We start from the raw sequence: 12,874 nt of genomic DNA on the forward strand, positions 1-12,874 counted from the left end.
CATTTCATTTTTAAGAGCGACATTAGCGCAAAATAAAAGCATCCGCATAGCCTGGGCAGTCTTTTCTGGGTCAATGACAGTGCTAAACACATTGTAGGCTAAATAAATTATTTCTGAGTAATTTCTCCTCAGTGAACACTATTGAAATTTGCATAGTTTTCGCTGGGAGAAGGCATAATTCAATTGTTGGTATCTTTATCGGGTTGAGACTGCGTAAGTAATCCTGCTGGATTAATACCAAACCCTCTCTTAATAACAGTGTGGCCTTGAGTTTTTAAAAAGATCCAGATCCCAAAGAGTTATGGCATTCTTTATACCTAATACCCTAACCACAAATAAAGGTATCATATAGTTTTATCACAATATGAAACTTACAAAACACTTAACTGTAATTATCTCACTAGACCTAAGTTCCTACCCTATTTTTATTTCCTTTCATCTCTACACTCCCCTTTCAGTCATCTTCCCTCACGAGGAACCATTCCCTTCTGTTTAATGTATACGTTTTTTCTTTGTAAGTGTTTTATAAAAAATGCATAGCGTTCTTTTGTGTACATATATTTAAATCACATAGATGGTATAGTGTGTGTGTCTGCGCACATGTGCTTGTGCACAAACACGTGTACTTCTCTTAGTTACTCAACACCACATTTTTAAAATCCATCCATGTTGCTAATAGCATATCTAAACAGTAGACTCTAAGTGTTGGAGACTGCTCAGGAAATGTACCCTTACATATTCACCCTCGAAGTTATGGACGCCCCGGTAGCCCCCAACTCCCTGCCCCCCCAAAACAACCCTACAATGTATATCGATACCTACTTCTCTAATGGAAAATTCTCTATGAGCAGAAGGGTGGGCTAAGTAGTTTACACATATTTAGTTTACTTAAGCAGTGCCACAGGGCGTTTCCAGAAAGTCTGCTATGGTGTATTCTCCCACCAAGCAAAACATGAGCAAACCCAAACTCCACATCTTTCTTAACAGAATTATCCAGCTTTACAATTTTTGACAGTCTTCTACATCTAAAGAGTTGTATCTCATTACTTTTCAATTTGAATTTCTCTGATTACCAATCATTTTGGCCATTTCTTTATGTGATTGTTAACTTTTTAGTTTTTCTCTGTATTTTAAGGGAATCAAATTCATCTATTACTTGTCATATGGTTAAGATTTTTACATTTTGCTTCAGAAGTCCTTCCATACCTCTGAGACACATATTCTCCTACATTTCTTTCTACTAACTTTGGAGTTTTACCTTTCACATTTAGATCTCCCATCTGTCTAGAATCCACTTCGTACATATGATGATAGACAGTGATCTAGGTTTATTTATTTCTCTTTAGCAAGATGGTTTTCCCAACAATATCTCCTAAATAATTCTTCTCTTGCCATTGGTTTTTGTCATTGTCTTTGTCATATGTTAAGCTGACATATATACAATCTCAATAACTTATAGATCAAGCCCACCCTTCCTTATTCCTCTTTTTAATGGTTAACTTAGAATTCATGAACCTTTATTCCTTATATAAATTTTAGAGTTAATTTACCAAGTTTCTCAAAAAATCCAACTGAATTTTTCAGCAGATTAACATATTAATTTTGGAAGAATTGACATCTACATAACATTGAATTGTCCCGTTCAGGAGCATGAAATGTCTCTCCATTCATTCAAATCGTCTGAACCATCTTCCATCTCTGTTATTGGAGTTTGAAAGTTTTCTCCATAAAGATTTTATTAACACTTGGTTAAATTAATCCCTGGATATTTTATAGTTTTTATTATTATGAATATTGTCTTATTCTTACTACATTTTGTAGCTGGCTACTACTGGTGTAGAAAAACGATGTTGATTTTTGTAGGTTGATTTTGCTGAAAACTATTTTCTTAGCCCTAATCATTTTTTTGGGATCTACCTTTGAGTTTTCAAAGTAAATGATCATATCATTCACATAAATTTACTGTTTTCTTGCCAAATTTCACTACTTATTATTCTTTCCTTTTATTATTTCCTTTTATTATTTTATAAATAATGACCATAATAGTGGACATCTTTGGATTCTCCAAATCCTAAAGGGAATGATTTTCAAATTTCCCTGTAATGCATATTTGGTGTAGGTTTTGGTTATAGTTTTTACTAAGTTAAAGAATTTTCCTTTAGACTGCACTGATATGTTTTGGCAAGGGTCTGGGGAACACTCCAGAAATATAAGAATTCATTAGATCAAACTCATTGGCAAGGGTACACTAATCCATGAGCTAAAACTTACTGTGTTAGCACCTGGAAATTACTTAATAGTTTGTTGCCTTCTTTCTGGAGCCTGGCCTGCAGTTAATGGCATTTAACATACTGGAACTTCTTTCTGGGAACCTCGGAATGAATCTGTTATAGACAACAATATATCCTAATGACATTCTCTGGAAGGTTCCAGAAGGTACCACCTTCACCAAGGCATTAAGTCATGCGTTAGTGAAAGAGCAGTGGCACACCGAGGAGTTTAATGTGGCTGTCATTGTAAGCCAGAGATGGCAATGAGTAATGCAACAGTGGAATCAAATATTCTGATCTCGTTGGGAATTAACGGGATCTCAAAGTGGTAGAGGGCTGGTGTTGGTACTTAATTATCAGAGACAATGGGGATAAAATTAGAATCCCCTCCCACTCGTGTTCTGGAAACTTTTGCAGTTACAGATTGATGCAATCTTATAACTTTTTAGTGAAAAGACTAGGCAAAATCAGAGGGATGAGACTGATAAGTAGGAGGTAGTCTTATGTTCCACACTAAGCCACTGGGCTGCCATAATTTTTTCAGAATCTGAACTTGCAAGTCTTACATACATACTTCTTAAGTTTAATAATAAAAATACAGATTTACATACCATTTATTGAGCATTGACTATGTGCTGCATGATTCCTTTACCTGCACGTGTTCTTTCTGTCCTCTCTTTTCTTAGAAAATAATGCATTTGAGATGCCTTCTCAACCCAAAAGAATGTAGACTTAGCCAACTCTCTCTCCCTTGCATCCACCCCAAGGTACGTAAGAATTTGCAAGGTCTAAGGCTGTTTCCCATTAGACTATGAGATTCCAGAGAAGGTTTTTCGGATATGCTTGCCTTAGATCAGTCATAGAGCTCGGATGGAAGCACTACGTGGATCTCATTCTGATCAGTGCATCAGGGTGCTTGATAAGCAAACGAGCTTCAAGATGACTCCCCTGTGAGCCCTCCCACTCCCCACCCCTCCAACTTTTTGCACCAGACTGTCTCCGCAAGCCCCTCCCATGTGGAAATTCCAGCATCTACACTTAATGAGGCTAGTAGTTCCTAAGTCCTTCCTGAATTTCAAAATGTACTGCGAGTCGCCCCAACCCACCAAAATCACCTGTGTCATCCTTACTTCCCACAGGAATATCTCCACCTCTTGTTAGCAGATTTTATGTCACCTCTTTCTATTTCTCCTGTATTTTAAATTCCTTAAGGGCAAAGGCTTTCAATGGATTCATGTTTTCTAGTTCTAAAAAGTTCTTGTCAATTGTATCACTCCCAGACCCTTCTTTGACTTCAGAGACCTGGGAGGGTGTGTTTGCGTTAGCTCTTCCCTGTGCCTGGTACCTCTTTTTTCCAGATGTCTGAAATGCTCCAACCTTTACCTCCTTAGGGTTTTTGCTCAAACATCTCGTTAGCAATGAGGACTCCCCTACTAGCCTCATTAAAACTGCAACCACACACTCCCTACTCTTCTTCATTATTTTGTTGTCCACCATAGCACTTTTCTTTGGTCACATCCTATATATTTCACTTATAGACCTTGTTTGTCATCAGTTCACTTCCTCTAGAACGTAAGTTCGACTAAGATCAGGGCTTTTTTTCACTGCTGTATTCCCAGTACCAAGAACAGTATCAGCATGCGTAGGTGCCCGATAAATACCTGTTAAATAACTAATTAATTCGTAAAGCAAAACAAGTCCATATGCATACCTATGTTTCTAATCATCCTCCTATGTAAGACATTTAACTTTTTAGGCAGGATCAGAGTATAAAAGAGAATCTTTAGGGGCTGGCCCAGTGGCTTAGTGGTTAACTTTCCCCCTTCTGCTTCAGCGGCCCAGGGTTCGCCGGCTGAGATCCTGGACAGGAACCTACACGCCCGCTCATGGAGCCATGCTCTGGCAGCATCCCATACACAAAACAGAGGAAGATTGGCACAGATGTTGGCTCAGAAACAATCTTCCTCAAGCAAAAAGAGGAAGATTGGCACAGATGTTGGCTCAGAAACAATCTTCCTCAAGCAAAAAGAGGAAGATTGGCACAGATGTTGGCTCAGGGCCAATCTTCCTCACCAAAAAAATAAATAAATAATAAATTAATTAATTTTTGTAAAAAGAGAATCTTTAAATAAATAGTTCTATGTTTCATTCATTCATTTGTTCTCACTGTGCCCGACACAGTACTATACACTATTAATAACTCATTCACCGGGGCTGGGGGCAGGGAGGGAATTGAACAGGGAAAGCACAGAAGTAAAGATGTCAGACAAGGTCTCTGTCCTCATGAAAATCACCATCTAGGAGGATTCTAAACATTTGTCTCATGGTTTTTCCTTAATCAGAATAAAATAAAAAGATGGTAAATGATAATAGTAGTAGGCTATATTTGTATAACCGCTCAGCTCTTCAAAGTTCTGTAGCATGAGCCTGTGAGGTACCTGAGCAGTATTATCTCTACTCTATGGAGTAAACCCAGGACCGCAGGAGTTAACTGTTCTTCCCAGTGTTGTACCCACCACATCCTGTACAAGATTCTCGGCGCAGGGAGCTTCCATGCAGACGCTTCTTCAAGGGGCGTCTCTGTAGAGTTGGCAGCCAGCAGGTAGCGTCCAGCACAGCCTCTTCCCCCTGGGTGTGCCCAGGTTCAAGGACCGAGTATGATGCTGACACAGCCAGGAAAGGGTGGCGTCTCTATCCGCCCACTACCTCCCCCTCCCCTGGGAGCATGCGGGCTCAGCAGAGCTCGCGGCAGGAGTCCGCGCGGGTCTCCTCGCGTGCAGCGCCTCCAGCAGCCACGCTCTTGGCCACAACCGCAGCGTTGGAACTGCGCGAGGGGGGATGAGGGGTCCAACCTAGGAAGCAGCGCCAACCGGGCTCCCCGGGCTGGGAGGCCCCGAGCCGAGGGCGCCACCTGTGGGATCACGCCCCTCTAGCCGTGTGCTCAGGGCATGACATGAGGGTAGGCAGCCTTGGCCGGGTTGCCACTAGGATTCAGACCCGGTCTCGCTGACATCAGAGATTGCCGGACCCTGATACCCTGGGTGGGACTTCCGCATCCTGGGTTTTCCCATCGCTAGGAATGTTTTACTGGTAACAATAGTTGAGTTGAGAAGATCCATGCTCATCCTGCGCGTTTCAGCACCATTCGGCTGCTAGGTGACTTACCAAGCATTGCCTGGGAGAGTCGTCTATCATTTTAAGTAAACGCCTTGGGGTAAGTAAGTAAACGCCAGCGGGACAGTCCATCTAGTGACTCTAGAGTGACTTGCGGCAGCGTTATAAACCAAGGCCTGCGGTTGTCGGCACCCACCCAATTTGGCTTCCTCTTCGAAACCACTGTTTGCTTTCTCTTTTCGTCCTAGTTTTCAGATCTCCATGAGATCCTCTTCAGTCTGTTTCAGCTATTTTGTATGATAACTGTTTGTGACTTTGAGGTATGTCTCCAGGGTTCCTAAACGGAATTTTGTATATTTGTATAGCTTAGATTTAAATCATTCAATTCCAGACATACTATCCCAATTTGATGAAAAGTTATCAAGAGTTTCAGCTGACTCTTTAGGACAGTAATAATAATACAACCATGACTACATTTACTGCACACCTACTACATACCAAACACTTCTCTAATTTTTCTCTTTAATATTAATTTCATGAAGGCATGAGCCCATATACTAAGACCTATCACCTCAACTACCATGAAATGAGAGTCAGTTCAGTTATGTTTGCAGGCTGCAAGAACACATAGAAATTTGTTTGTGTTTATACAGTTATTCAACAAGCACTGAGTTCCAAAAATGTGCCACACACAGTACTAAAGCATACAGTTAAAAGATGAGGATGACACAAACATACAAAAAAATATGACCTATTGGTGGAATTGGAGCTTATTAGAAGTGGTGAGAGTGTGGTTTGAGAAATCAGACTGGAAAGGAAGCCAGAGGGCACACCATGAAAGGCTATGTGTTTGGACTATTTTGAAGACAGTGGGGAGCCTCTTAAGTGGTATGATCAGATTTGAAAGATTGGTGTGACTAAGATGTGGGGAATGGGCCAAAGAGTCAAGGAGAGAAATAATAAGATATTGAAGGAAAGAAGACCAAACCAGAGACCTTTGTAATAATGCAAGCAAAATATGAATCTCATGTCAACTTAGCTACTGATTTCTTAGGTTTGTCTCCCATTTCTAGCTCTGCACCTATCCCTCAATATAGTAATAGATTTGGCTTTTGGCTTCTCCATGTTTTCGTTGGTTGGCTAATTTGGTTGAGTTGGGATGGCTTTATAGGAAGAAGGATGAAGTGGAAGAAGTTGGAGGGAAGCAATGAGCATATCTATGTTTAATGATACATCAGTGGGTTTCTAGGCACCATTTTAATTCCACTGAGACACAGCAATTTACCTCTGATATAGGCAAAAGCTCAGTCAGTCTAGCAGATGGAGAGCTCACAAAGAAGATTATGGGAAAGCTGTGATGCAGAGAGCATGTGGGAACCCAAGAGGCTCATTTGTGGATATGAGACTTATGGCAGTGAGACAAACTTAAAAAGATAGGAATGGAGGTGACATCAGTGAAAATGGCAGAGTAGGGAACACCAAGTAATCAATAAACTGGCAAAAACTGTCAGAACCACCTGTCTCCCAACTCTGGAAACGAACTGAAACTTGCAAAATTGCTTAATCAAGAAAACACAACTGAGGGAGTGCAAACTGGTGCAGCCGCTATGGAAAACAGTATGGAGATGTCTCAGAAAATTAAAAATAGAAATACCGCATGATCCAGCTATTCCACTTCTTGGTATTTATCCAAAGAACATGAAAACACTAATTTGAAAAGATATATGCACCCCTATGTTCGTTGCAGCATTATTCACAATAGCCAAGACTTGGAAGCAACCCAAGTGACCATCAAGAGGTGAGTGGATAAAGAAGATATGATATATATATATATACATACAATGGAATACTACTCAGCCCTCAGCCATAAAAAAGATGAAATCGTCCCATTTGCACCATCATGTATGGACCTCAAGGGTATGATGTTAAGCGAAATAAGCCAGACAGAGAAAGACAAATACTACATGATTTCACTCATAGGTGGAAAATAAACAAACGCACGGATAAAGAGAACACATTAGTGGTTACCAGAGGGGAAAGAAGTAGGGGGAGGCTGAAAGGGATAAAAGGGCACATATTTATGGTGATGGATGGAAGCTAGACTTTTGATGGTCAGCATAAAGCAGTCTATACAGAAGCTAAAATATAATGATGTATACCTGAAGTTTACACAATGTTACAAACCAATGTGACCTCAATAAAATAAAACAAAGAAACTACAACTGAATCTTGGTAAGAGAGTTTTGTGGAATTTTGACTTATCTTATTCCCACTCCCCACTCCCACCTCATCAATGGCCTTGAAGAAAATAGCCTGCATTCCCAGTACAGGTACCGAGTGCCAGAGGGAGCAGAACAAATCTTATCCTCAAAGAATTTGAGCTGTTTCTTTGACTTGTCTGGGAGTTTCCCTGAAGGACCTGCTCAAAGGACCCACTTTGAGCTCACCTATAACTCAGAATTATCCCAATTCTGAGGTATCTACCCGGGGAGTGTTTTTCAAAAACATTTAAAGGCAAATGTATGGTCATTGCCACCCCAGGCAAGGGATAACAGTTGGAGCAAACAATAGACTAAAAATCTTTTGAGAAAAGGCTAAAGAATGAGATGTTTTGGGTAAGAAAGGTCTTGAAAAGCTCCCACATATTTCTGAACATCTAGAAAGCCATGTTCATCCAGCCCTGTGCTGGATGCATGCTCAGAAAAGACCTGAGAAGAGCCTAAGTTCTCACCTCCGGCCGACGTTCAGGCTCTGTGCAAGCAGGAAGTGAAAGCTAAGCAGAGTTGTAAACTTCCTGAATGAGTGTTGAAAGCATTCTCCAACACATTGGATCCATCTGCAAAGAGTGAGTAGGAGGTTTTTCTTGTTATTGCTCCAGACATTTAAGGAAATCTCTCTCCACTCCTAGCTGACTTCAGAGAATTCAGTTGCCATTCATGACAAAGTGCAGACTTTACAAAATTAGTTCACAAAAGTCACTAAGCAAACAAACAACAACTGCAACATGCGGCAACAACAAACCCTGGAAAGTCAGGGGCAAGGGGGGATCTGATTTCCAGAGCTGTCAAATTATAATATTCAAATGTCCAGTTTGAACAGAAAATTATGAGGCATGCAAAGAAATAAGAAACAATGGCACATACAGAGGAAAAAACATTTAATAGAAACTGTCCCTGAGTTATCCCAGATATTGGACTTACTAAATAAGGACTTAGGAGTCAACTATATATGCACAAAGAGATAAAGGAAATTATGTACAAAGTACTACAGGAAACTATGAGAACAATGTCTCACCAAATAGAGAATAAACAATAAAGAGAGAAATTGTAAAAAGAAACCAAATGGAAACTCTGAAGTTGAAAAGTACAATAACTGAAATTAGATATTTACTAGAAGAGCTCAACAGCAGACTTGAGCAAGCAAAAAAAAGAATCAGGGAATGAAGTAATTCAGTTACTTTAAAGATAGGTAAATTGAGATTATCCAGTCCAAGGAGAAAAAAAAAATGGAGTGAAGAAAAATGGATTGAGCCTAAGAGAGTTGTGGGGACAATATCAAGCATACCTGCATATATGTAATGGGAGTGTCTGAAGGAGAAGAGAGAAGGAAAGGACCACAAATAATATCTGAAAGAAATAATGGCTGAAAACTTTTCAAATTTGTTGAAACCATTAATCTACATATACAAGAGCTTAAATAATTCCAAGTAGGATAAACTCACAGAGATTGACAAACACATCATAAGCAAACTGTTGAAAACCAAGGACAAAAAGAATCTTGAAAGCATTAAGAAAGAAGTGATTTATCACATATGAAAGATACTCAAGAAGATTAAAAGCCAGTTTCTCATCGGAAACCATGATGGCCTTAAAACAATAGGATGACATGTTTAAAGTACTGAAAGAAAAGAAACTGTCAATCAAGAATTTTATATCTGGTAAAACTATATTTTAAAAATAAAGGAGAAATTAAGATATAACTACATTTAAAAAAGTAAAAAGACAGGGTTTTTCATTGTCCTAAACCTGACAGACCTGACCTACAAGATATGATAAAGGGAGTCCTTGGGCATGAAATAAAAGGACACTAGATAGTACCTTGAATCCACATGAAGAAATAAAGAACACCAGTAAAGGAAACTACATAGGTAAATATAAAAGTCAGTATTAAAATATTGTGGGTTTGAAACTCCTCTTTTCTTCCTAAAGATTTAAAAGACAACTGATAAAACAATAATTATAAATCTACGTTGCTGGGCACACAATATATAAAGGCATATTTTGTGACAATAACAACAAATAGGGTGGAGCAAAGTTTTGTGTAATATGGAAATTGAGTTGATATTAATTTGAATGAGATTGTTTTAAAGAAGGTGTCAATTATAATGATCAAGGTAACCACTAAGAAAATAACTAAAATATACATATAGTAAAAGAAATGAACTTTAAAAGGTACAATAGAAAAATTCATTTTACACAAAAGAAGGCAGTAAGGAAGGAATTGAGTGACAAAAAAAGATATGGCACATAAAAAAACAAATAGCAACTGCAGAAATAAGTCCTTCCTTATCAGTAATTATATTAAATGTAAATTGATTGAACTCTCCAATTTAAAGGCAGAGACTGGCAGAATGATAGATTTTTTTAAATGATCCATCTATATGCGGTATACCTGAAACTAACTTTAGATTCAAATATACAAGTGGGTTGAAGGTGAAAACGTGAGAAAAATATTCTCTGCTAACAGTAACCAAAAGGGAGCTGGAATGGCTATGCAAATATCAGAAAAGTAGACTTTAGGGCAAAATTGTTATAAGACACATCATATAATGATAACAGGGTAAATTCATCAAAAAGATGGAACAACTGTAAACATAGTGCACCTAATAACAGAACCCCAAAATATATGAAACAAAAACTGACAGAATTGAAGGGACATTGATAGTTCAACAATAATAAAAGAAGACTTCAGTACCACACCTTCAACAATGGATAGAAACTAAGCAAGATCAGCAAGGAAATAGAAGACTTGAGTAATACTATAAACCAGCTAAACCTAACAGATGTCTTAGAATGCCCTACCCAACAACATCAGAATACACGTTTTTCTCAAGCGCACAGGGAACATTCTCCAGGATAGACTGTGTTAGGTGACAAAACAAGTCTGTATAAATTTTAAAAGATTAAAATCATACAAAATATCTTCTCTGACCACAATGGAATGAAATTAGAAACAAATAACAAAAGGGAATCTGAAAAGTTCACAAATATGTGGAAATTAAACAACGTACTGCTAAATAACCAACAGGTCAAAGAAAAAAATCACGAAAGAAATTAGAAAATACTTGGAAATAAAGGAAATTGAAAACACAATTTATCAAACTTTATGGGATGCACTGAAAGGAGTGCTCAGAGGGAAGATTATAGCTATCAGTGCCTACATTAAAAAATGAGAAAGAGCTCAAATCAAAAATCTAAACTTCCACATTAAGCAACTAGAGAAAGAATAAAGAAATAAACACAAAGTTAGCAAAAAGGAAGAAATAATAAAGATTAGAATGGAAATAAAAGAATTTGAGAATAAAAAATAAAATAGAATCAATGAAACCAAAATTTGGTTCTTAAAAAAATAAACCAACAGGGGCTGGTCCCATGGCCAAGTGGTTAAGTTCATGCACTCCGCTTTGGCGGCCTGGGGTTTCGCTGATTAGGATCCTGGGTGCTGACATGCCACCACTCCTCAGGTAATGCTGAGGTGGCATCCCACATGCCACAACTAGAAGGACCCACAAGTATAATATACAACTATGTACTGGGGGGATTTGGGGAGAAAAAGCAAAAAAAATCAATGAAACTGACAAAACTTTAGCTAGACTGACTCCCCAAAAAATGAATATTCAAGTTACTAAAGTCAAAAATCTAAGTAGGGGCATTACTAGCCACCTTACAAAAGTAAAATGAATTATAAGAAAATACTATAAACAATTGTATATCAACAAATGATATAACCCAGGTGAAATGGAAAATAGCTAGAAACATACAAACACCACAATTGACTCGATAAGAAATATAAAATCCGAATAGACCAATGACAAGTAAAGGGATTGAATCAGTAATCAATAAAGCTTTCAACAATAAGAAGACAAAAGCTCAGGACAAAATGACTTCACTGGTTAATTATACCAAATATTTAAAAAACAATTAGCACCAATCCTTCAAAAACTCTTCCAAAAAATAGAAAAGGAAGGAACATTGCCTAATTTTTTCTATAAGGCCAGTATCACCCTAATACAAAGACATTAAGACATCATAAGAAATGAGAACTATAGATCAATATTCTTTATGAATACAGGTGAAAAAAATCCTCAATAAAATAGTAGCAAACCGGGGCCGGGTCCGTGGCCAAGTAGTTGAGTTTGCACACTCTGCTGCAGCGGCCCAGGGTTCGGATCCTGGGCGCCGACATGGCACCACTCGTCAGGCCACGTTGAGGCGGCGTCCCACATCCACAACTAGAAGGACCTGCAACTAAGATATACAACTGTGTACGGGGGGGGGGGGGGGGGGGGGGTTGGGGAGATAAAGCAGAAAAAAAAAAAAAGATTGGCAACAGTTGTTAGCCCAGGTGCCAATCTTTAAAAAAAAAAAAAAAATAGTAGCAAACCAAATCTAGCACTATATTAAAAGGATTATACACCTTAACCAAGTAGGATTAATCCTAGTAATGCAAGGGTGGTTGAATGAATGAAAATCAATCGACGTAACGCACCATATTAAGAGAATGAAGGGGGAAAAAACACATGATCATCTCCATTGATGCAGAAAAAGCCTTTGTCAAAATCCGATACTCCTTACATGATAAAAATATTCAACGAACTAGGAATAGAAAGGGTCTTTCTCAACCTGATATAGGACACTTATGAAAAATCACAGCTAATATCATACTTAGAAGACTGGAAGCCTTCCTCCTAAGATCAGAAACAAGAAAAGATATCTACTCTCTTCACTTCTGTTTCACGTTGTACTGGGAGCTCTACCAAGGGCAAATAGGCAATAAAAATAAATGAAGTGCATCCATATAGAGAGAAAGTAAAACTCTCTCTATTAGCATATGACATGATCTTGTATGTAGAAAACCCTAAAGCTTTCAAACACAAAAAAATTACAGTTATAAGTAAGTTCAAAAAATTTCAGGATACAAGGTCAATACACAATAATCAGTTGCATTTATATACCCTAGCAATGAACAATCCAAAAATGAAATTAAAACGATTCCATTTACGACAACCAAAGAAATAACATACTCAGTGATAAATTTAATAAAAGAGGTGCAAAACTGGTACACTTAAAACAATAGAACGTTGTTGAAAGAAGTTTAAGGAAACCTAAATAAATTAAAGGACATCTTGTGTTCAACAGATTGGAAGGTTTCATACAGTAAAGATTCAATGCTCCCAGACTGATGTACAGATTCAGTGCAGTCCCTATCAA

General features: G+C 38.2%; 1 protein-coding gene across 5 annotated transcripts in view; it reads left to right on the forward strand.

Moving 5' to 3' along the window:
- The first annotated feature begins 5,032 nt into the window (after positions 1 to 5,032).
- LOC102148248 (membrane-spanning 4-domains subfamily A member 12) overlaps positions 5,033 to 12,874 on the forward strand; it is a 40,565-nt gene continuing 32,723 nt past the window's right edge. Inside the window, exon 1 of one of the 5 annotated variants that reach the window (XM_005598205.4) lies at positions 5,033 to 5,484. The gene's annotated coding sequence lies outside the window, so the exon portion shown is untranslated. The remainder of the gene's footprint in view (positions 5,485 to 12,874) is intronic. The other 4 variants (XM_023654134.2, XR_002811908.2, XM_070228764.1 and 1 more) reach the window with 4 other exon arrangements.

This window comes from Equus caballus, chromosome 12 (genome assembly GCF_041296265.1).
Source record: "Equus caballus isolate H_3958 breed thoroughbred chromosome 12, TB-T2T, whole genome shotgun sequence".
NCBI lineage: Eukaryota > Metazoa > Chordata > Mammalia > Perissodactyla > Equidae > Equus > Equus caballus.